Genomic DNA, 25897 nt, shown 5'->3' with positions numbered 1-25897 from the left:
TGCATGCTCCTTGACTTGTTGGAGCATTGATTGTAAATGTGTACAGTATGTTACTGCTGTTTGTTGGACCCCTGCCGCTGCACTGCAGCTATCTTTATTAAAATAAACATTTTACCTGCAATCTGGTCCTCCTCTTTGCATCCTGGGGGCATTCCACAACACCGCAACGCCAAGACGTAACAGAATGCTCTGACAACATGGCGACCTTGTGGAGATCACGACCACAAAATCCTTTCTCCTGGGAGTTGCTGCATAGATGGAGGGGCAACTTTCAGGAAGGAGTGCAGTGACTGTAGAGAAGCTCTGGGTCACAGTTCGCCTTATGCCTTGGGGTTCCCCCCTGCCCAGGCTCCTGGCGCCCCAAGAGCTCTCTTCCTCGCTGCACCAAGCCGAGGTGCAGCTCCCTTCTCGGGTTGTTTCTGAGTGCCGACCCATCAGACATAACCTGGTAGGGGCCAGGTTATTAGACATAATCTGGTGGGGACCAGGATATTATACATAACCTGGTAGGGGCCATGTTATTTGACATAGTCTGGTGGGGACCAGGATATTCGACACAATCTGTTGGGGACCATTATATCAGACAAAATCTAGCAGGGACCAGAATATCAATCATAATCTCATGGGGACCAGGATATTAGACATCATCTAGTGGGGACCAGGATATTCGACATAACCTGGTAGGGACCAGGAAATTAGACATAATCTGGTAGGAACCAGGATATTCGACATAACCTGGTAGGGACCAGGAAATTAGACATAACCTGGTAGGGACCAGGATATTCTACATAATCTGGTGGGGACCAGGATATTCGACACAATCTAGCGGGGACCAGGATATTAAACATAATCTGTTGGGGACCAGGATATCAGACATAATCTAGCGGGGACCAGGATAATAGTCATAATCGCATGGGGACCAGGATATTAGACATCATCTAGTGGGGACCAGGATATTAGACATAACCTGGTAGGGACCAGGATATTAGACATATCCTGGTAGGGACCAGGATATTAGACATAACCTAGTAAGGGCCAGGTTATTAGACATAACCTCGTACCCCGTGCCTCATACGGGTTTGGCCGTTCGCTGGAGACGTCGTTGACATTGGTGAGGATTTTCTGCATGTTTCACACATCACACCTGTGAGAAAGAACTTTTCAGCCTGACATGGACGTATTTTAGCGTGACACTCGGAATGTTTCCTTTCACACGCACGTCACATGAGATACAATTTTTTCCTGGCAGCTTTTGTATTTCTTATTGTTGCTTTTGGGATGGTTGTTGCCTTGTAAAATGGCTCGGAGCAGGTTGCATATCTGCGTCTTATTATATTTGCATGTTTTTTTGACAGGTTGGAATGAGTGGAACCTAGTGATTACACGCATGCACATACAGCACATACACAGAAAGTACCTGGGAAGATTTCATCTGATAGTTTTGGAGAAAACAACTAAAATAAGAATAACAATAAAAACGAAATAAGAAAATAACATTTAAATAATATTATTGAAAATACAGTTAATATTTATAACCCCAAGACAACAAGCGCTCATCAAACTATCCATTCATCCATTTTCTATACCGCTTCTCCTCTTGAGGGTCACAGGGGCATGCTGGAGCCTATCCCAGCTGACTTCGGACTGACTGGTCGCCAGCCAATATAGACAAACAACCATTCACACTCACATTCATACCTATGGACAATTTAGAGTCGCTAATCAACCTGACCTGCATGTTTTTGGATGTGGGAGGAAGAAAACCCACGCATGAACATGCAAACTCCACACAGAAATGCCCAAGGGAGAATCAAACCCCGGTCTTCCCGATCTCCACACTGTTTCTGTGTTGGCCAACATGCTAACCACTATAACACCGTGCGGCCTCATCAAGCTACCATCAGCTAATGCTGTATTTATGGTTACATACAAAATAACAAACAAATGATGTCCTCTGTTGACCAGTAGCAGTATTACATGTAAATATTGGCTATAATAATTGTAAATGTACAATGTCAAACAATAATACATTACATTACACAATAAGGGATTCTGGTGATTTTCATCTACCATGGTTATTGTTGTGTTATTAAAATAAAAACACACAAATACTATTATTGAAAATACAGCTGATGTATTCATATTTAGACCTTAGTATAAACTAATGCTAGTTTGTATATTAATGCATAAAAGGAAATGCTGCCCTCTGTTGGCCAGTTCAGTTTGGCTATGAATCCAAACATCCAAAAACATGCAGGTGAGGTTAATTGGTGACTCTAAATTGTCCATAGGTATGAATGTGTGAATGGTTATTTGTCTATATGTGCTCTGCGATTGGCTGGCGACCAGTCCAGTGTACCCCGCCTCTCGCCCAAAGTCAGCTGAGATAGGCTCCAGTATACCCCCGCGACCTTAATGAGGAGAAGCGGCATAGAAAATGGATGGATTTATTGGTATTTAAAGCCCAACATCAAACTAGTGTTTGATGCTAGCGTGTATTTTCATATATAAGAGGCAATGCTGCCCTCAGATGGCTCGTGACAGTATTACATCTACAGATCAATTTGGTACTGTTTTTTTAATATACTTTTTTAGGTTATGATGAATGACTGTGTAGAGCAGAGTTATCTTTGTCTCCTCCTGCTGGTAAGCCTCGGTACGTCTCCATTCAAAAGCTATGCGATTGTATTTAACACGTTTGTCCATTAGAGGTCACACTTAAATATGAAAAGACGAAATAAGAAACTGGAGCATTTGTGTGCTCGTATGCTGGAGGTCGTATAGACAGTGTAAGATGTATGTTTAGATAAATGAATAGACAAATATTAAACAATAGAATAGAATAGAATAGAATAGAATAGAATAGAATAGAATAGAATAGGAAGGACAGGAAACAGGCATCCGCGAACGCGCCCAGGAACACCATGGATGCACGGCCCCATTGACTTTTTCGGGATCCGGTGTGTTGAGACCAGATGGATGATGTGTCAAGTCACAAGTGGAACACCAGAAGTTCAGGTGATTTTTCCATCTTCAAAATGCGGTTTCCAGATTTTTGTTTTGGGCGAAGAGACCTACAAAAAGATGTGCATTAATTAACAGCTAATCTGTAATTTAAATAATGATTTCAACGCTTTATTGTAAAACAAGCCTTTTAAAATATTGATTACATGAGTCATAAATTGGGCTAATGTTAGGCAAACGCACTGGGAACATGTGGATGATTTACTAGGCGTAAACACGATTCCGTATGCGCAAACATGTAAGTCTTCTTTGGCGTATTTACTAGGACCTTTACTACGAAAACCCCACCCGGAAGTCGCTCCACTAGCTTAACCGCTAGCTTGCCTAGCAGCTTTCTGGGCGTGCAGTGTTTGAGCAGGCGGGTGGCTAAAGGGGGGAGAACGGGGTCCGAATGAGGGTAGAGGAGTCCGCCAGAACCGGGAACTAAACCGACCCAACCCTCGGTCGTCCTCCTGCTGGGGGTCGCCACCGTTCGCCTCGCCTTTCGGCTCCCAAATCTCGGCGGTAAGTGGCTTTATTTGATTCGGGGTTTTTTTTAATCACCGCCTGTACGTGTCGGTTTGTGTCAGTGTTCGTTGTTCTCATTCCATTTGGATCCAATTCGACTCAGCTGAAACGAGAGCTGGAAATAACATGTGTCGCTTTAAGAAGCTAATTCATCTCATGAGTGGCTGCATGTCCTCCGTGGACTCATCCTGCATGGAACGCCGGAGAAAGAGGTCCGATGGATGGGAACGGAAAACGATGTCTTTATTTGACTTCCATTCACGTTGCTTCCTGCCCTTGCACGCCGTTATTCCGTGCACCAAAACGCCGCAGGGCCTGGCGGTTCGCGCGCACGCGCGCACACACACACACACACACACATACATAAGCTCGCCGGCAATGGATGAGAGCCGCAGCCGACTGACAGCGCCTCTCCAGCCGTCCTGTTTTGGGTTGTGTTGCCGCAGCCTGGAGGGCCAGGATCAGGCGTGCAGAGGCGGCCACAAGCAAGGCGTGGCACGCGTGAGGGCATGACGCACACATGGGCGTGTCCACCCGACCCCCCGCCTTTCCAGCTGTCATTGAAATGGCTTCCACATGTGCGCCGTAGCGTGGGCTCAGTGTCATTTGGGGACCTGAAATCTCCTTTTGGGACGGGATCAGGTGAAGGAAAACAAGGACATCAACACCTAGGATGGCACACACGTCAGTCCTTATTTGTACCAGTGCCAGTTATGATTAAGACCGATGCATTCACTGAGAACTCAAGCAACATGTAAAAAGGCAAAGTGATTTCCTGCATCTGCACCAAAAATGTAAAGTTATGAAAATACTGTATGACGCCATTTTATAATTTGCATATGTGACTGTGACGCAAAACTCAGTGTTTGCGTGTATGGATGAGCATTTTAACATTACAGTTACAAAGATGCTAGTAATCAGGGATAATGAATAGAGAATACTACATTAGAATAATATACGCTAATCCCTCCTTTATCGTGGTTAATTGGTTCCAGACCCCACCAGTCAACGTTAATGAATGGAATACTTTTGTAGCTGTTCGTGTCTTTCTAAAGATGCACTAGAGCCCTGTAGACATGATATAACACCCCATAATCACTCTTACACTCTTATTATTCTTGGTTTACATCACATTGCGCAGGCTATGCGCGACCACTGCAGAGACACAAAGGATGGATGGCGCCAGCATAGCCAGCTGGCGACCTATAAGTAGTTAGCTTCTCCAATTGACTTATTATAAACTTAGGAAAATGTCTTTCAATATTTTTTTACTAATAATAAGCAGTCATCATTTAGTCATTAATTATTTGAAAAAACGCGATACAGTGAGGGAATGATATTCAAACTGCGATATAGTTAATACATTAGAATATTAGTCCTGCACAGAACTGTCTCCATAGGAGGTGAGGTGTAATAATTTGGCCAGACAGGAATCCCACTGCTGCAGCAAAGTGGGGCACAATCCAGTAAGTCCCAGTGGTGTCCAGGGTTAACTGGAGTATAAAATCCCCGCTGCCCTACTTTAGTTTCAAGGCTGCTCTTTCCCAGTCAGCCTCATCTCCAGGCGTTTGGACTTCCCAAAGATCTGCTCAAAGCCAATAATAATAAAGCGGCGCAGTCACTGGACTCGTGGAGCTCGTTGCTCAGGCCAATTACTTTCTGGGACGAACCTGTTTAGATCAGGGGTGTCCAAAAGTCTTTCCAGCGAGACCCATATAGTGTGAAAAATGACAGGCTGCAACCTTGCCACTTTGGTATTCTGTAAAGCAGCACATGTAGATATGCTAAGAATCATACTGTATTATGTGTGTGTATGTGTGTGTGTATGTATGTATGTATGTGTGTATATATATATATATATATATATATGTGTATATGTATATATATGTATATGTGTATATATATGTATATGTATATGTATATATATATGTATATGTATATGTATATATGTATATATATATATATATATATATGTATATATATATATATATGTGTGTGTGTATATATATATATGTATATACAGTATATATATATATACACACACACACACACATATATATATATATATACATATATATATATATACTGTATATACAGTATATATATGTGTGTGTGTGTGTATATATGTGTGTGTGTGTGTATATATATGTGTGTGTGTGTATATATATATATATATATATGTGTATGTATGTGTATATATATGTATGTGTATATATATACACATATATATGTATGTGTATATATATGTATGTGTATATATATACACATATATATGTATGTGTATATATATGTATGTGTATATATATATACACATATATATGTATGTGTATATATATGTATGTGTATATATATATACACATATATATGTATGTGTATATATATGTATGTGTATATATATATATACACATATATATGTATGTGTATATATATATATGTATGTGTATATATGTGTATATATATATATGTATATGTGTATGCATCTCACGATGTATCTTTCATTCATGTATGTATATATATATGTGTGTATATGTGTGTATATATACAGTATATGTGTGTATATATGTGTATATATATATATATGTGTATATGTGTGTATATATACAGTATGTGTGTATATACAGTATATATATGTGTATATGTATGTATATGTGTGTGTATATATGTATGTATATATGTGTGTGTGTGTGTGTGTGTGTGTGTGTGTATGTATATGTGTATATATATACATACATATGTGTATGTATACGTATATATATATATATATGACATCTTTTTCCACAAAATATTACGAGGTTATTCATCTGAAATTGTGCCTTTTTTCTCTTACCATTTTGAATTTATTCTTGTAAAATTCCAGCTGCTTTTTCATTTCTGCTGCTATTTTTTTTTTTAAATGTTTACTTTCCAACTATTTTCACTTTCTTCTTGTAAATTTTCTTCTCGTAATTATGTCTTTTATTCCTGTAATATTTTGACTTTATTCTTGTCACATTGGAACTTTTTCCGCAACCTAATTTTAAGAAAATGACAACTTTATTTGTTGTTTTGTTTTTTGTAATATTATGACATAAAACAACAACGGATATTTATATTTAATTAATTTAATATTTAATATTTTAACTTTATGCTACTAAAATGCTGTTTTTCTTCATCATTCATTAGTGTTGTAAAATTATGACTTTTTCTCATTGGAAGGCAACTTTTTTTTTCTTAATATTTTGACTTTATTCTTGTAAAATCGCTGGTGATTGTTCCATTTTTGCTGTAAATTATATTTTTAGAATGTGCCGCGGGCCAATTAATGCATTCAATACCAACAGGTCTTTTACATTTTGAAGCAGTTTGAAGCCATAAAAACGGCCACAAAGGAGCAGAAGTGCATTCGATGCGAACTGTGCGTGTGAATTTGAATGGAAAAAACATGGATGACAAGAAGGAGGACGTGAGAGCGCATGGAGGAGTGTAGCGTGCAGAAGGTCACATGTTGTGGGGAAATGTTAACTCATGCACACGCACACACAGTTCAGTTCTAAATGTGAAAATTGTAAATAGTTGTTATTTTTTTATGTAAAACAACCCTTTTTGTGTTATGTTGGTATAGTTTAGATATTTGAGCTGTCACAAAAGCAGTGAAAGTTATGCTTGAAATGTATCTTTTCACAAAAAGCTGATTTTAGTGGGGAACTGATATTTCCCTGAAACGCACCTACAGTATGACCATACACGGTGTTGACAGTGCACTGCTTCCCCCTCCTGACATGCGGAATAGTGGTCCAGAATCTTTTCGAAGTCGTTCTCCATGGCTTCTCCGAACTCCTCCCATGTCCGAGTTTTTGCCTCAGCGACTGCCAGAGCCGCAGACCGCTTGGCTTGCCGACACCTGTCAGCTGCTTCCGGAGTCCCATGAGCCAAAAAGGCCCCATAGGACTCCTCCTTCATCTTGACGGCATCCCTCACCACTGGTGTCCACCAACGGATTCTGGGCTTACCGCCACGACAGGCACCGACCACCTTACGGCCACAGCTCCGATCAAGTCCCTCCACAATAGAGGCACGAAACATGGCCCATTCAGACTCAATGTCCGCCGCCTCCCTCGGAACATGTCGAAGCTCTCCTGGAGGTGGGAGTTGAAACTCCTTCTGACAGGGGACTCTGCCAGTCGTTCCCAGCAGTCCCTCACAATACGTTTGGGCCTGCCTGGTCTGACTGGCATCCTCCCCCACCATCGGAGCCAACTTAACACCAGGTGGTGATCACTTGAAAGCTCCGCCCTTCTCTTCACTCGAGTGTCCAAAACATATAGCTGCAAGTCCGACGATACGACCACAAAGTCAATCGTGGAAGTGCGGCCTATGGTCATGAGCTTTGGGTAGCAACCGAAAGGACAAGATTGCGGGTACAAGCGGCCGAAATGAGTTTTGTCCGTAGGGTGGCTGGGCTCTCCCTTTAGAGATAAGTTCACTGTCATCTGGGAGAGACTTGGAGTAGAACCGCTGCTCCTCCGCATTGAGAGGAGCCAGATGAGGTGGCTTGGGCATCTGGTCAGGATGCCTCCCGGACGCCTCCCTGGGGAGGTGTTCAGGGCAAGTCCGACTGGTAGAAGGCCTCGGGGAAGACCGAGGACACGTTGGAGAGACTATGTCTCCCAACTGGCCTGGGAACGCCTCAGGATCCGCTAGGAGGAGCTGGACGAAGTGGTCAGGGAGAGGAAAATCTGGGCCTCCTTGCTTAGGCTGCTGCCCCCATGACCCGATCCCGGATAAGCGGTAGAAGGTAGGGTTACCTACAGTATGTTCTACTGCTGATTACTAAAGAACGGGAAAAGGTAGAAACAAACTTTTTTTTTTCTGATCAAAGACAGGAGTCTAATCTTTCTCTTGGTAGGTTCCGTGTTTATATAGCCATACAACACAATATTTTACATGACGTTTGCTGGTGTGGCTCTTGATTAGGACAAACGTGCGACAAAATGGACGCCTGTGTGTTTTTCTGCATGATGTAAGATCACTTGTCTTGTAGTAGATTGACAGGTGGTGGCTGCACAAGGTTGTGTTTGTCCATGTAAATGACATTTGTGAAAAAAAAAATACTTTTTTAAGTGTAGTTTGAGCACACCTGGAGGTAAGGAGGACTGGAACAAATTAGGATTTGACTAAGTGTACCTGTTTGTTTGTCAAATATGATGGCATTACTCCTACCACATCACGACTATCAGGAGAAGCAGAGTATAGAGGGGGAGGAGCCACCTGCTGTGGCCCAGCAAGGTACACTGTATCTGGGCGCACGCTCCAAGCAGCCGGTGAGACGCCACGGTGGTCTCTGGCAAACCTTTTGCCCTTTTCAAACGCCGTAACGCTGGCGTTTCAGGGGGCTGAAAAGGTTTTTTGTGTGCTCAATGTTTTTTTTTGTTCTATTGATTATTGATTCAGTTGCCTAGTGCAGTTATTGCAATGCTTTTGTTTTCCTATTTTGACTTCCCCACCCCTGCCAGTGCCAGCATTTGACCTCAGAGGCTAAATGCGGTCTAACGTCTGTTTTGGGAATCAAGCATCTGCTCTCTCCCGGTCAACTGACCCTCATGTGGCACTTCTCGTGGTGGCACGGTTGCATCAGGGTTGTAAAGCACACGCGGGTATCGTCGGCTCCTCCGGTGTTCGTAAGAGGTCAAAGCGGGTTGACATTTTTATGTCTCGACCTGTCGCTGCCTCTTTGTGTGTTCATGTCTCCCGTGTGGAAAAGTCGTTTCTCCTCCTCCTCTCAGGAAATTCCTCTTCATCCCAGGGGCGGCACAGAAGGGGAGGGTGAGAAGGAAGAGCTGATTTGGCCTTTATTTTGAGGTGCTTTCTTTTCCAAATAATGGCCAGAAAATGTTGTATTTAGAGTTGATTATAAATGGATGCTGTGAGATGCTATCAGTGACGTACAGTGCTAAGGAACAGTCATACAGTCATTTTAAAAATGAAAGTTCATTTAAGGGCCTGTGAAAGCATAAGCTTTACACATGAGCACTCCCCCCCCCCCCCCCCCCCCCCCCCACACACACACACACACACACACACAGTCAAAATTCCATCAAAATTATCAGGGGAAAAAATGTCTAAAGTTGCGCAAAATGTCATCTTATTAGTTGGCATCAAAGGTTTCATGTGCATTTTGTTTTTTATTTGGTTTTCTGTGGCTTTTTTCTTTTTTCTTTTTTTTTTTTTTTTTCCAAAAAAGGTAGTTACTAGGGTTGGGCGATTATTTTCATATCGCGGTATAAATCCCTCCAGTGATAAGAAAATGACGTATACCGGTAGAAATGATATTTTTAAACGCAGAGCCGATGTCATCATTAAGACTGTAAAGGAAGTCAGGCATCTTCCATTTAACACTTGGGATGTAATATCACACCTCATGAAGGATCATACAGCTAGCTTACCCGCAACAAAAGTAATAAGCGAATGAGTTATCATTTTACTGACTGTTTCATACTTTGCTATGATAGGGATGTATGTGCCACATACAAATGTGCAGCTTTCAAATGATCTTTTTTTTTTTTTAAACATTCTTCTGAAATAAGCTTAAAAAATTGTCTTCTCATAATATTTACTTTATTCCCATAATATTATTTTTGCCCAACCAAATTTTCGAAAAAATTCTCATAATATTGCGACTTTTGAAAAGTAACATAATATTATATACATATAATAATATTTTTTTAATGTAAAACAACCCTTTTTGTGTTATGTTGGTATAGTTTAGATATTTGAGCTGTCACAAAAGCAGTGAAAGTTATGCTTGAAATGTATCTTTTCACAAAAAGCTGATTTTAGTGGGGAACTGATATTTCCCTGAAACGCACCTACCATACACGCCTCGCCTCCATTTGTACTGTTGTTTTTATTTTACGACTATTTCAACTTTTTTCTTGTGAATTTTCTGCTTATAATTATGACTATTCCCATAATATTTATACTTTATTTCCATGATATTTTATGACTTTTTCTGCAACCAAATTTTCCAGAAATTACAACTGTATTTTTTTGTTTGTTTCTAATAACACGACTTAAAAAAAAGAAAAGGTGTCTTTTCTTTAATATTTCAACTTTATGCTGCCAAAATAAAAATTTCTCCTCATGATAATACAGTTATTCTCATAAAATTAGGACTTTTCCTCATAACATTACAACTTTTTTGTCTTCATATTTTGATTTTATTCTCATAAAATTACAGCTGTTTTTCCCCCCAACTATTTCAGCTTTCTTCTTGTAAATTTTCTTCCCATAATAATGACGACGTAGCAGGGGCAGTCCGCCTCCCATGCAGCCCACAGCCACATCAAGAAAATCCTAGGGGAAACCCTGGCCTATACTTATTAGAGCCCGACCGACAATTCATCGATTAATCAATATCGGTGAATATGTAACTGATATATGAACTTTTTTTTTTTTTTTTGCTGTTTGGGATGTCGCTCCCTGCCTGAGTGAGTACCTCTGCCCCTCCCTCTCACACTCAGTCCACTGTAGGAGGAGATGACCGTGGAAAGAAACTGCATGCATGGTAAGCAGCGACTTTGTCAAATAATATAACACCACGCTGTCAGGGGCCGTCAAGGAGAAGGTTGTAGTCTTCACGCAGGTCTTAGAGAGCGTATTACACTTGCATCTCTGCGAGATAAACATAAATGCAATTGTTAAGCCACACGCCCACCATTATCTTATCTAGTATTATAGCGAGTTTTAACGTGAAATAAAGATGTATGCAGATACATATAGCGTCCCACTTCACTTCATACTTCCATGCAGCATTTACAGGGGCTCATACATTCACAAGTTCATGTCTTCATGCACAATTATAGTATCAAGTTCTGGGCTAATTACCACCTTAAAACTCTAATACGAGGAATGTGTGATGCTGCGCGCTGGCTGCACGACTCCTGCCGCAACACAAAGCGATACCCTATCACACTAAAGATATGGTCCTCGTTGCAACAGTGGAAAAAACACATTTAAAAACCTGCTGAAAACATTGGACCGGCGATGTCCAGCGAGCTTGGCAGTCACAATTATTTCGCACAAAAAGCTCTACCACAAATGTACATGGAAGCCTGATGCACTTTACAGGTTGGTGTTCCTGGCGCAAAATAACATCCATCCATTTTCTATGCTGCTTATCCTCATTGGTTGATTGATTGGTCGCCAGCCAATCAACCGGTCACGCTCGCATTCATATATTCTATGGGCAATTTAGAGTCTCAAATTAAACTAACATGCATCTTCTTGGAATGTGGGACGAACCTGGAGAAAACCCACGCATGCAGGGGGAAAACATGCAAACTCCACACAGAGATGCCCAAGCAGAGATTTGAACCAATATCTTCCCCATCTCCTGACTGTGTGGCCGTCCCAGAAAAGGGGCGTTTCCGGACGTGGCGGCGTAAAAGACAGAGTATGTTAACAGTGATTTTAGCGAAGATTTGAGCGATGTGTCAATAGTTTTCAGGTAGGAAGAAATATCCGTAGATGAAATATTTAGAGAACTTGCAGAACAGGGAATTAAGCCGTATTTATTCAAACCACAAACGATGAAACTAGCGTGTCAACTTTGACGTGGTTCCTCTTGTCCCTTCCTGTGTAGCGTAGCATCTGGAATAGCACCCTAGCATCCAAATGCGTTTACATGGTACTTTGAAGCCAAATGCTTCTTCTAAAGGTGTTCCTTCATAGCAGTCTTCAGTGACGTGAACAATGCAAAGAACAGAATGCGAGGTGATGCATCCATGTGGCTGTGGTTCTCTGTAGTTGTTTCGTTCATTGTAGTCTTAAACCTTCGTCTTTTGGATAAGAAAACAAACTTGCAGTATCACTCGGACACTGAACAGCCAGCGTCAATACAACGTTTTGGCACGACTACTATTTTGATAAAAAATATACCCGACCAAGTCGACGAACTACTTCTACAAGCATTTGTTTACTAGGCTTTAGCTGAGAGTCCTGCGATTGGCTGGTGACCAGGCTGTGTAACCCTCCTCTCGCATGAAGTCAGCTGGTGTAGGCTCGAGCATACCCGTGACCCTAGTGGGGCTGAACGACATAGAATATGGATGGATGGATGGATAGCTGTGAGCTGTGTCTTTTCCGACATCACTTCCGGAAACGCCTCCTTTCAGGGACGGCGATGAGTCCTTGAGCTCACCATGCACTAAAAATGCTATTTTTCCGAATTTACCATTCGCTTTCAAAAAAAACAAGAACGTAGAACATAATTACAAACAATATAGAACATATTTAAGCAAAGTTGATGAATCATGTACTCTTAAGTATTTTTGAGTTGCTGACATTTTAACATTCCCTCTTAAACCACCACTCCTTCATATCTTGTTCTTTTGTTATTGGGATTATTATTATTATTGTAAGTGGCCTTTTTTTAACGTGCATCTTGCATGAAGCTTTAAAACTTCAAAAAGCATCCTGATGCTTAGTATTTATTTGAACAACTTGACACACATGTTTGGCTTTGATTTTGTCTAAACTCACTTTGCAGAAAAAATGTACGGCTATACAGTCATGGAAAAAATGATGAGAGCGCCCTTGTTTCTTCAGTTGATTGATCCATTGGAATGCCTGCTACAACTAAAGGTACATTTGGTTGGACAAATGGAATGATAACAAATATAGCTCATAATAAGAGCTGATATCTAGCAACTTCCATGCTTTTCTGGATGATAACCAACATCATTTAAGTTCTTAGATGACTAGCTATAGCATTGTACTGCCAAAAAATGGAACTCTTATGAGCTATTTTTGTTGCCGTTGTTATATTTGTCTAAACAAAGGTACCTTTAGTTGTATCAGGCATTGAAATGAACAAGAAACTGAAGAAATGTGGTTGCTCTAATCACTTTTTTCATGAGCATATATCGGGGATATGAGTTTTGGTCCATATAGCCCAGCCCTGTAGTAGATGCAACGTGTGCAGTGTGCAAGCTAGCAAAGCAAAGAACACTGCAAATGTGTGGCAACACCTAAAAGTAAATGACAAAGAGGCATGTCCTTATGTTGACAGTCTTACTAATTCAGCTTCCTTATTTTCATTTGGTAGTCTTCTGCATCTTTGTGTAGAATCCTGTTTCGGGTGTTATAAGAATTTGTGTTCATGTACAGTACATATCTGTGTGTGTGTGTTGGCCGTTATATGGGTTGTCAGCCAATATATCTGATGTTGGCTCTTTGTCAGCCCCCAATATCGGCATCAGCCCCAAAAATCCCATATTGGCCGGGCTCTAATACTTATATAAGTTAGAATGTGACTACCCGTATCTTTTAATGTTTTCACTTTATTCTCCTAAAATTACAGCACTTTTTTTATTTCTTTCATTTTTGACAATTATGACTTTATTCCCATATTTTGATTTTTGTAAAATAGTAACTTACTAACCTAAACCTACTTTTCCAAAAATTACAAATGTATTCTTTTTGTTTGTTAGTTTTCTCGTAATATTATGACTTAAAAAAAAACGTTCACGTGTCAACTTTAAGCTACCATCATTATGTATGTAACAGGTAGTGTCAAATTGATCTGTGGCGGTCCAAATTAATTTGTGCCAGTCCACCACAAATGAAACGAATGTATGGGGGAAGACTTTGGCATACTTAGAATGTGTACATGACGCGCGCTAACTTGCCTTCTACTTTACTTGTCAAACTGTGTGTGTGTGTGTGTTGTGTGTTGTTGAAACAGGAATCTGGCAGCAGAATGCAATGACTTGTGTGTGCACGTGACACACACACACACACACACACACACACACACACACACACACTCAGTGTTTAGAGTGGATGAGGTGTCTTGTATGAATTGACGTTTATGAACAAGCAAAGCAGTTGAAGTTGTGTTTATGACGTGTTTGCTGGCATGAGAAGGCATGAAGTTCCAGTGTTGACGTGTTCAAACGCAAAAAGGAAGACCTCCCCCCAACCCACCACCACGTTAGCTCTACAGGAGTCGAGGTGTCCTCTTGGTGTCAAACAACAACAACAGCAACAAGGCTGATTCATTTACCTCCCTGTTGTTTTCTCAGTCCGTGTCGCCGGCGAGCAGGACCTGGTCCCGCCTGCCTGCGCTGACTGTGGTGTTGGAGAGCACTGAGGGTCCGGTTGGCTTTTCGGAGAGGGAGTGTAATTCCAGACAGATGTACATAGCGGGGCTTTGGCTGCTCGTGCTTCTTGGAAAATTCACTCTCATTTCTTCTTCTTTTTCATTCTTTTTTTTTTTTTTTTTTCCCCTCGCCGTGTTTTTCCTCTCCGTTCGGGCCAAGTCTGCCTCTTCTCTCTCGGCCCGTGTGGAGACCCAGGGGCAGGGTGAGCAGCTGGGAATCAGGACACGTTCTGGACGCTGCTAAGTGGAACCTGATGAAGTCAACCTAAGCATCAGCTCATGTTTTGTACTGCTGCAGTAAGCGCACTTGTCCATCATGAGACATGAACACGCTTCTCTCTCTTTTCTGTGCCTTCTAAAGATATAAAAACAGATAAAAAAAAGACGGAGCTAAGAATGCACGTAATGGGACGCACCTAGAAAGCCTTCCAAAAAACCCCTCCAAAAAGCACCAGCACGGCTCCATTTATCCGCATATTAAGTAATCCGTTTAAACCATTTGGACTGATCTTTCAAGGCACACCAAATATTGTGTTCTGTGGTTATTTAAACACGGAACCTATCAAAAGAAACATTACAATCCTGTCTTTCATCAAACAAAGGATGTTTCTACCTTTTTGCGTTCTTTAGTAATCCGCGGTCGAACATGGGAAAGTTTCAGGAAAATATCAGTTCCCGACTAAAAAGAAAAAAAAAAGGGAGAAAAACAGCTTTTTGTGAAAAGACACATTTCAAGCATAGCTTTCACTTTGACACAAATGCTTTTTGCTCAAATATCTAAACATAAACAACACAAACAAGGCTTGCTTTACATGAAAATAACGATTCATTTACAAATATAACACCATGAACTATTTACAATGTTCACATTTGGAACTAAACTGTGTGTGTGTGTGTGTGTGTGTGTGTGTGTGTGTGTGCATGCGCACGTACATGTTGAGTGTGCGTGTGCGCACGTGTTTGCCTGCAGGCGTGCGTGTGCATGCGTTAAAATTTCCCCACAATGCTAACTTTCTGCATGCTACACTCCTCCACGCTCTCCAACTTCCTGCTTCCCATCTTCCGTGTTTCCTGCGTCGTCACAAGTGCCATGATGACCGCTGCCGAGCTATTATCAGATGCACTTCTGCCACCTAGTGGCCTTTTTTATGGCTTAATGTTGCTCTACAGTGGCGCTTTATTACATCATCACCTCTTTTTTTGCCTCTTGCTCAAAAAAACGTAAAAGACGTATAATATGTCTTTGGTATTGGGCGTTCAGGTTTAAAAAAAAAAACAACTTATCAATACGTTTTTGGTATTGAATGAGTTAATTGTAACATCAGCATCACATAGCTATGCTACGGGTTTACTAAAACCACTTTGAAAGTGTCTCCATTCCAGAGCACACATTTTTATTTTGACAAAACTTTCACATTCGGTAAGCTTTCCGTGAGTTCCCCAAAGCTGTTTGCATTGTTAGCCGGCTAGCGCTAAAGTTGGCTTTTACTCAACACCTGACTCACTGTTGGTACACACATACGAATTTTTGGGGGTTTGGTCTGTTTAGCTTAGCACGGGGTGTCCAAGGGTGCAGCTTTGGGGCGCCTTTGTGGTCCACGGCTGTTTAGTCGACCCGCGGCACATTCTAAAAATCAAATTTAACAAGAAAACAGCAGCAAAAATGGAAAAAATCGGCAGAATAAAGTCAAAATGCTTAGAGAAAAAAGTTGTCATTTTACAAGAATAACATCATTTTAGTAGCATAAATTTGAAATATTAAAGATACTTTTTTAAAGTTATAATTTTATGAAAAACAAAACAAGTACAATTGTAATTTTGGGAAAATTAGGTTGGGGGGGAGGGAGTAAAAATATTATGGCAATAAAGCCATAATTATGAGAAGAACATTTACAAGAAGAAAGTTGAAATAGTCGCAAAATAAAAATAGCAGCAGGAATGGGGGAAAAAACGGCTTTAATTTTATGAGAATAAAGTCAAAATATGAAGAAAAAAAGTAATATTCTAATGACAACCCCCCGGCCTCACCCACACACAATTTTAAAGAACAATTATGTCATATGAAAAAAAAACAAAAAAAACAGCAGGAATGAGAAAAAAACAGCTGTAAATTTATGTGAATAAAGTCAAAAAGAACAGATTTTTTAAAATGTCATAATATTATGAGGACCAAACTAAACAAAAGAAAGAGAGATCAGGGAGTTTTTGGGAGATCAGGTTGGGGGAAAAAGTAAAAATATTACGGCAATAAAGCCATAATTATGGGAAGGAAATTTACAACAAGAAAGATGAAATGGTTGGAAAATAAAAATAGCAGCAGAAATGAAAACAGCTGGAATTTTATGAGAATATAGTCAAAATACGAAGGAAGTAGTTGTATTCTAATGAGGGAAACTAGAGCCGTATATAGAGATCTGGATACTAAATCTAGATCTCTATATACGGCTCTGAGGGAACCCCCCCCCCACAATTTTACAAGAATAAATTTGTAATACCAAAAATAAAAATGTTAAAAACAGCAGCAGAAATGTTTAAGTTGTAATATTATAATTTGTGAAAATTAGGTTGTGGGGAAAAGTAAAAATATTATGGGATTAAAGTCATAATATTCCAAGGAGAACATTTACAAAGATTTAAAAAAAAGTTGAAATATTTTGGGGAAAAACAGCAAAAATGTGGGGGGGAAAAAAAAAGTAAAGAGTGAAGTTGATTAGGAGTGCTGCGATTTCTCGAATAATTGGAGTACCTTGGTACAAGAAATAATCAAGGATTTTTTTTTCTGCCTCGATGAAACACTTACGTCACGCACGCAGAGGACGAAGAAGGAAGCGGATGCCGCCTGAAGATTGAAGAGGCAAGAGAATGCAACAAGGCAACAAAAGGAAAACAAATAAAATTTCAGTTTTGTCGCCAAACTAAATGTAAAAAAAACAGACAAAATGTGGCAAAACAGCAAGTTGAGCACCGTGACGCGTATCCGCTGTAACACGACACTTACTGTGCATGCCACAACAGCACATCTGATATGTTGCATCACCTCCTCCCAAATGGAGCGGAAGATCCGAGACAAGGTTCAGTTAACGTAGCGCAAGTCAGTGAGATTAAGGTAAACATACATACCTTACTAACATAATATTAGCCGTGTGGAGGGCTAGCTTTCTCGTCATTATGACTAATGTGGAATATGTGGCAGTTTATTACCATGGAAACGTGACTTCATCCTGGCTTTATTTCATCTGTAAAAACACAGCTCTGGGAGTTCAGAAGATTTTAGCTCACCAATCAGTAGCAGCTCATTTCTAGCAGACAACACTGTCATGGAACAAGGAAGTGCATGTCTCACTCAGTTAGCTGAGTCATGTGTTCCACGACAGAAGGTATCTTCATTTTACTTTGAGCACTGCAAATATTTAGGATTTATAAATGCACAGATCCCCTCCTGGTTCGCGCTTGCTCCCCCGCAGCGTTTCAAGCTACACAGGAAGATGCAACTTTCATCTTTATTGTTGTGATTAAGGATGAACTAACTCTGCGGTAAGATGTCTATATCTGTAACAAAAGTTATCTGTTGAGTTGTGGCGGCTAGTTATGTAGAAAAAAAGTGTATTGTTGACTGGCTTTGCTTGGCGTCATGAACTCTACTACAGAAATCAGTGTTTTCTACACGTTGGCTTCTTAAACTATTATTTTATGATGAAATAAAAAATGTGCCCATTGGTGAAACCTTTTCAATATGTTGCCTTGACTTGGGCTGCATTGTCTTTTGCATAATACTTTTAAATTCTTGTATATGGGTCATGTTTGATAGCAAATGCTAACTGGATGTAATACATGAACTGTGTGCCCTAATGAACGTTACATAGCTAATGTTACTGACATATTAGCAGTACTCACTCACTAGTACGCAACTATTTAGGAGTTATGTGGAATTATCTTTAGTGAATTATGATAGCAACTACTTTGATGACCTGTGAACTTTGAAAATGTGAATGTGAAATACTAATCATGAATATTTACAATAGAATATCAGAGTTTACTGGTAACATTTTGTATATATGTTTTGTAGAAAGAGGTAGCTCATTTTGACTTGTACTTGCATGCTGACAAAGTGCGTGCACTCCTGATATACATGTATAACCTACATAAATACGTACTCATTTTTTATGAATAAATATAGTAAATATATGTACTTTCTATATGTATAGTAGTAAGTAGATCTTTGGGACTTGGTCATTTTAAAAGTAGCTTGCAGGCTAAAAAAGTGTGAGCACCCCTGATTTAGAGTCGCCAATTAACCTAACATGCATGTTTTTGGAATGTGGGAGGAAACTGGAGTACCCGGAGAAAACCCACAGGGAGAACATGCAAACTCCACACAGAAATGCCCAACGGGGATTCGAACTCAGGTCTTCCCATTCTCCGGACTGTGACTGTGTGGCCAACATGCTAACCACTTACCCACTGTGCAGCCAGGCACTGGTAATATGTCCGTCAAAACCACTACGTAGCGTCCATTAGGACACACAGTTCACGTATGACATGCAGTTATCATTTGCTGTCAAACATTACCAATGATATAAAATGATTATGGAAAAGTCGATGCAGCCAAAGCGAAGGCAACATATTAAAAAGGTTTCAGCAATGGCCGCATTTTCCAATTCATCATGAAATAATAGTTTAAGAAATGGAAGTGTAGAAAATACACATTTCTACAGTGGAGTTCAGGACACAAAACAAAGCCATCAAACAATTGACATTTATTTTCATAACTAGCTGCCACAAGTGAAGGGATAACTTCTGTTGTAGATATAAGCGCCTTACCACTCAGTTAGTTTAGCCCTAATCAGAAGAATAAAGGTGACGTTTACGAGATCGACCCAAACTACTTCGGCGATCCACCAGTAGCTCGTGATCGACGTACCGGGCGTCCCTGACACAGTCCATCGGACCCGAGACAATCCACTTTGTACCTATGCACAGTCAATTTAAGAAATAAAACGCTTATGTCAGGATATGCACGTGTCACAGCACGCTGACTGGTTCTCTGTGTTTATTCGGCAAAAGCACATTAAGATTTCAACATTTGTTAGTAGTTTCAACACCAGTTGGCAGCGCATTGCAAGCTGCATAGTTGGGCCTCCATTATCCCTTAAGCTTTGTCAGTATCGAGCTGTCCAGACTGCTTGAGATGGGCCGAGACAGAACATCTGCAGGTCCTCGTGTGCCTGCGAAAAATGACGTCTTTTCATGAGTTTGCCTAAACGATGGAAGGGCTGTTGAGCCAGAACAGAAGCGAGGTCTCGAGATGTTGTGTTAAGTCTGTGTGGGTGACTGCAGAGTCTCAGCTTTCTGTGGCCGTGCCTTTCTACTCGCTTCCATAACACATGCTCCACACACGTGACGCGTCTTCACCAGAGGAGATGGAAAGTGTGTTCCTCATATCCGTGTGGTCGACGGTTTCAAGCTCTCCATCAATGATCTTAACTTGGGTGCCAGGAAGACCCTGCATCCGTGGGGTGAGTGCAGGAGGTTAATCATGATTTGGAGTGCATGAGAATGTGGAAAGGAGAACCAATGTTGGAACAGCGGTAAGGAGCAGACTGCTGAGTCGGCATTAATAGTGTGGATGACGCGTAGCACGCATTTGCTTTCGCACCAGCGGCTGAGTAGCAACATGAGAAAGCCCGGCGATTATTTTTGCTTTTGTCGACCGCCGCCAGCCGGGGGCCATTTGCGGCCGGCGGCTGTGATTTTATCGGCCCGCAGCACAGTCTAAAAATGTAATTTAACAAGGAAACTTTAAAAAAAAAATCAACAGCAGCAAAAATGGGAAAAAGCAATCAAAAGTCCAAAAATTAAGAAAAGAGTTGTAATCTAGCAAGGAAAAAAAAAATCCATAATCTCACAAGAATAAAGTAATAGTTTCAGAAATAATCTCATTTTAGTAGTATGATGTTGAAATATATAAGAAAAAAGTTAATCATTTATTTATTTTTAACTAAAAAACTGAATAAAAAAATGAAACTTAGTTTGCGGGAAAATTTATAACATGGGAATAGTCAAAATGTTAAGAGAAGAAAATATACAAGAAGAAAGTTGAAATATTTGGAAAATTATACAAAAAAAAAACAGCCGACATTTTACCAGAGTAAAGTCAAAATATTAAGAGGGAAAAAAATAGAGAAAAAGTTTCAATTTTATTAGAAGAAACTTGTAAAATGAGGAAAAATATCATTTTTGTAACAATGTTGAAATAATGAAAAAATACATTATTTTAAAAGATATAAAGTTATAATTATGAGGAGAAAATTTACAAGAAGAAAGTTTAAAGGAAATAGTGGGAAAATTAAAAAAAACAGGAATGGGAAAAAGTCATAATCTAATGAAGAACAAAAATGGCAATTTTACAAGAATAAACTGGTGTTATTGTGGAAAAAGGTCATTTTTAGTAGCATTTCACCTCCATTACAAAGATGAAATGCAGTTTTTTGTTGAGCTACATATACTGTAGCTTCTTAGCATAGCTCCATGTGTCGGTTTACTGAATATCAAAGTGAACCTTGCATCCTTTCATTTTTCAGAATGTGGCCCTCGCTGGAAAAAGTTTGGACACCCCTGGTCTATGTTTTTAATCATCTCCTCAGCAGCACTCTGCAGTGCCCCCTAGGTAGGACCCTATGAAATCTAAAAATTCTTTTCAGTAGCACAGAGTTGAAATATGCAAGTACTAAAAGTTATATCATGGGAATAAAGTGATAATATTATGGGAATAATGCAGTATGGTATGGTTGTTTTCATTTTATTTGAACATGCATGCAAGTTACATTGGAATACATCACATGATTTGATTCACAATTCCACATGTCCAAAAAGGAGTAGGAAGAAGCAAAGCAAAGAAGCAAAAGTTGAAAAATTATGAGAAACAGACCAAACAACGAATAAAGTTGGAACTTTTGGAAAATGAGTTTGCTGAAAAAGTTACTGTTACAAGCAAAAAGTTATAGCAAATAGGCATTAATTACAAGAAGAATATTTAAAAGAAGAAGTTTGAAATGCTATAAAATAAAAAAAAAAAAGATTAAAAAAAACAAGCAGAAATGTAAAAAAAAACTGCTGTAATTTTACAGCAAAACCAAATAGTTTTTTGGCTGGTGTGTGGTGAAGCCAGTCGCTAGCCAGCTAGTAGCTAGCCGCTGTGGTATGACGAGGTGTCACTACGCCAGTAAGGTAGTTCTTGGGCGTAACAACGTTAATAATAATAATAATAATAACAATGTGCTTCATATGCAGCTCACATTAGGGAAATTGAGCCTTGTTGGCGCTTTTTGGAGGCGGAATAGGTGCGTCCCATTACGCGCATTCTTTTTAGCTGTTTCTCACATAAGGATTGTGGATGACGGGCAACATTCCAAAAAAAAAGTACACTTTTCATTTAACAGTAAATTCCGTTTTTATTGGCCAATTCCACGATTCATAGGGCCCTACCTAGGAGGTGGGAGGATTTTGCTTTGCAGGTTTAGTTGTTGAGTCTTCTTGCGGTGGTGTGAGGTGAGGCTGTGTGCTTCCACCTGACGACTTGTTGGAACCAGAGCCAATCTGACAGCGTTTAGCTGAGTCAGAGCCCATGTCATCCTCTGCTCTCTCATTAAATCATTATCTCCATAACTCACACTCTGTGTGTGTGTGTGTGTGTGTGTGTGTGTACTTAGAAAAACAAACCCGTAAAGGCGTTTTCCATCTCCTATTGGTTCCCGCTTGTGTCTGGTTGTTCTGGTGCTGGTCTGGCCCACCCGTTGCTTCTGGAGGACCAGAGTGGAAAATGTTCTCGTCCCGTTGAGACGTTGGGCTTGTGTGTCGCTGGCGGGGACATCCAACCCTCAAACCACGGCAACAGGAGAGGGCCGGGTTTTGGGGAAGGATTTGTGCCGTGGGTGGACTAGCAAAAACGCCATCACGTTTCCTTCCAAATGTTTATGCTATGAAAGCTAAGCTGCTACTGTGTGGCAGTTCAACATCGCTGCATTGCAAGTTCCTCCCTGATTCGCCAGTTACACCACGTCCACTGCATGCTAATGCTGTATATTACTCTGAAAGTCTTTTGGCAAAAGTCAAGATGACATTCTAAGTCAATTGGGATCTCGCCTGCTGTCACTTCGCCTGATTGTCCCCTGAAAGCCTGAAGACGATTGGTTGTTGTCCATATGCCAGTCAAAATCCATAGGGGTTCCTCTTTTCACCCAAGATGCCAATCCTGAAGCTTGTTGTTTCAATAAATCGAGTAATCTGTTAGAAGTAGGGATGTCCGGCCGATGTTGGCATAAAAATATAACATCGCTTGATATCAGTATGGGGTTTTTCCCTCTAATGAAAACAGATAATAAAAAAGTGCTGTGTACATAGGCCTATGGGCTCCCGTACTCGCCGTCATCGCGACATCGAGTGGCGCCAATACGTGGAAATATTTTGTCACGTCCTGTGTTATTCCTCGCAGTCGGTACTGGGCTTGATGGGTTAAAACCACGCAGCAGATAGCGTCAACGTTAGCGTACTCGTTAGCCAGCGTGGTCTCGTTGTCACTGCTGTCAGTCGACATTTTCACCCACGTGGAGGCTCGCCAAATGTGGAGATGCGTTTCACAGCGAGACAGGATGGGAGGTGGGTGCCGGCAATCAGTTTACACAACAGGAGATATGTGATGTTAGATATATCTGTTGATATCGGAATCGGAAATGAACAGTTCAGAAATATCGGGATATCAGTTATTGGCAAAAAAGCCAATGTCAGACATCCTTAGGTAGAGGGGTGTCTAAAGTGCGCCCTGTGGGGATTTATTCATTTATTTTTTGCCTGTGGCACACTCTAAAGATATAATTTAATAAATATGAAACAAAAACCATATATACTGTATATACTGTATATTGAGAGAAAAAAAGTTGCAAATTAACAAGGAATAGATGGACTTTTACGAGAATTTTACCAGAATAACGAGGAAAAAAAACGTCATTTTACAGGCTGAAAGTTTAAATATTAAAGAAAAAAGACTTTTTTTAAAAGTTGTACTATGGAAAAACAAACAAAAAAATGAATAAAGTTGTAATATTTTGAAAATTTGGTAACAAACAGCAGGAAAAATGGGAAAAATTGCAGTAATTACAAAAGAATATTAAGAGGAAAAAAATTGGAATTAATAAGAAAGTCATAATATCATGAGGAAAAAGACAAAACAATGAATAACGTAATTTTTGGAAAATTAGGTTGCTGAAAAAGTTCTGCTGTGAAGAGAGTAAAGTCTGGTTGGCATTGCCAGCAGCAAGTCCAGCGAACGTCGGCCTCTGTCACCCATTCTGTTCATCGAGGGAGTCCAGTTCGGGGGCCTTGCGATCTGGTCACTGCTATTTGCAGACGATGTGGTCCTGGCGGCCTCATCTGGCTGTGACCTACTGGGGCGGTTTGCATCCGAGTGTGAAGCTTCTGGGACGAGATTCGGCACCTCCAAATCCCAGGCCTTGGTTCTCAGTGGGAAAAGGGTGGGTTGGGAATGAGGTCCTGCCCCAGGTGGAGGAGTTCAAGAATCTCGGGGTCTTGCTCACGAGTGAGGGAAGGTTGGAGCGTGAGGTTCACAGGCGGACTTCCCTACTGAGACTGCTAACCGACAATAATATCTTTGGAAGGTACAGAAAAGAGTGTGTTCATGTCTCGCGTAAGGCTTCTGGATGATGGGCGCAGTTCCAAAAAAATGTGCACTTTTCCTTTAAAATGTTGGTTTGGAAGCGCGGCCTTCAGCTGAAGCTAGATTAAACTGTCTTGCTGGCTGGCTTAAATAAGGTATGTTTAGCTGGGGGGCTGACGGACAGGGGTGGGGGCGTCCACCGTGCTCAAGCTTCTCAGTTACACGCAACACACACACACTTTACTCTCTTGAAATGTGTGCATCCCCCTGGCTGGATGGAGCTCCTATTTCCCCACTTATGTGCCGGTCAGTGAACACCCCACAGACAGATGTGACTACTTACTACTGATTGGTGGTATGTTTTTTGCTGTTTGAGTCATGGCTTTAGCAGATGACACACTTTTGATGACACTTACTTCCTTTATGACTTTATTTTTTTTCATTCAGTTTGTTCTTGTTTGTTTTGTTTTTACCACTGCCAGCTGGCATATGTTACCAGCACAGTTGTCCCTCGTAATATTGCTTTATCACGGTTGGCTGTCGTGATAACAGATGCTGCTCGTCGATGATTGTGCTGCAGATTATCATAGACAATCGCTATTATTGACAGCATTTTTTGATGCCAATTATATAGCATAAAATTTATGCCATGTAACCGTGTTGAATGGTTGCATTTCTGTCTGTGAGCGCGCACCACCTTGTGCTGTTTTGTTGATATTTACTCTGCCGACCAAACATCTCAGCAAGCACTGACTGTCGGGACAAAGGCTCCACAGCCTGAGGATTCTCCATCGGTAGTTTTTTTTTTTTTAGTCGGTGTTCGTTTTGTTTAAAGCCAAAACATTCCCACCCTGGGCTGTTGCGTTCGCCTTAGAAACCATCGCTTCTGTGTCTTTATTCATGTTGGCGTATGCTTTGGCTAATTTGCTGTTAGCTTGCTGCTAGCACTCTAAGCACTCTGTATCCACTAGTGGTGTAATATTAGTCCATATGTGCACGGCTCAGATCAAGGGTAGCCTTTGCTGTCTTCAACTTCACTTGAGTAGTATTTGAAATAGTTGTTCTAACAACGTGTACTATCCCTATCACTCTGACGTTTATCGAGTGAGGAAGCTTACCAAACCATAAATTAAGCCTGTTCATGTTTTTATTTTGCGCTAGCACGGTTATGTTGTAAAAAGTGTCTATATTTGGACATTGAAATGTTACATGTAAAGCATGTCTCCTTTTGTTGTGAAATTAACAATATTTTCTCTGATCATTTTTGTCATGATTTCTACTTAGAATTAAAGAATGATGTCTGAAATTGGTTTCTAATGTGTTTTATTCAAATATTCTCAGTGTAAAAAAAAAAAAAAATAACTGTCGTGTAATCACTAGTGAAACGTACATAACCTTTGTGTCCGGCTGCCAATGAAAATTTTGAAGAACATAATTCCATGGAAAAACAAACCCCATGATGATTAAAATGGTTTATATTCATGGAATAATTACTCAACTCTGCAACTAAAATAAACATTTGTGTATAAAAGAGTAAAATAAGATTATTTGAACAA

General features: G+C 40.4%; 1 protein-coding gene across 7 annotated transcripts in view; it reads left to right on the top strand.

Moving 5' to 3' along the window:
* Positions 1-2775: 2775 nt before the first annotated feature.
* The window catches only part of raph1a (Ras association (RalGDS/AF-6) and pleckstrin homology domains 1a), an 82722-nt gene continuing 59600 nt past the window's right edge, over positions 2776-25897 (top strand). For 3 of the 7 annotated variants that reach the window (XM_054787091.1, XM_054787084.1, XM_054787088.1), the window contains exons 1-2: positions 3349-3528; positions 21253-21338. The gene's annotated coding sequence lies outside the window, so the exon portion shown is untranslated. Of the gene's footprint in view, positions 3019-3348; positions 3529-11030; positions 11075-21252; positions 21339-25897 lie in introns of those variants that run through there. The other 4 variants (XM_054787086.1, XM_054787089.1, XM_054787090.1 and 1 more) reach the window with 4 other exon arrangements.

The sequence above is a fragment of the Dunckerocampus dactyliophorus genome, chromosome 9 (assembly GCF_027744805.1).
Source record: "Dunckerocampus dactyliophorus isolate RoL2022-P2 chromosome 9, RoL_Ddac_1.1, whole genome shotgun sequence".
Taxonomy (NCBI): Eukaryota; Metazoa; Chordata; class Actinopteri; order Syngnathiformes; family Syngnathidae; genus Dunckerocampus; species Dunckerocampus dactyliophorus.
Note: the sequence above shows the minus strand (reverse complement) of the source record. Positions and strands in the feature narration are given on the sequence as shown.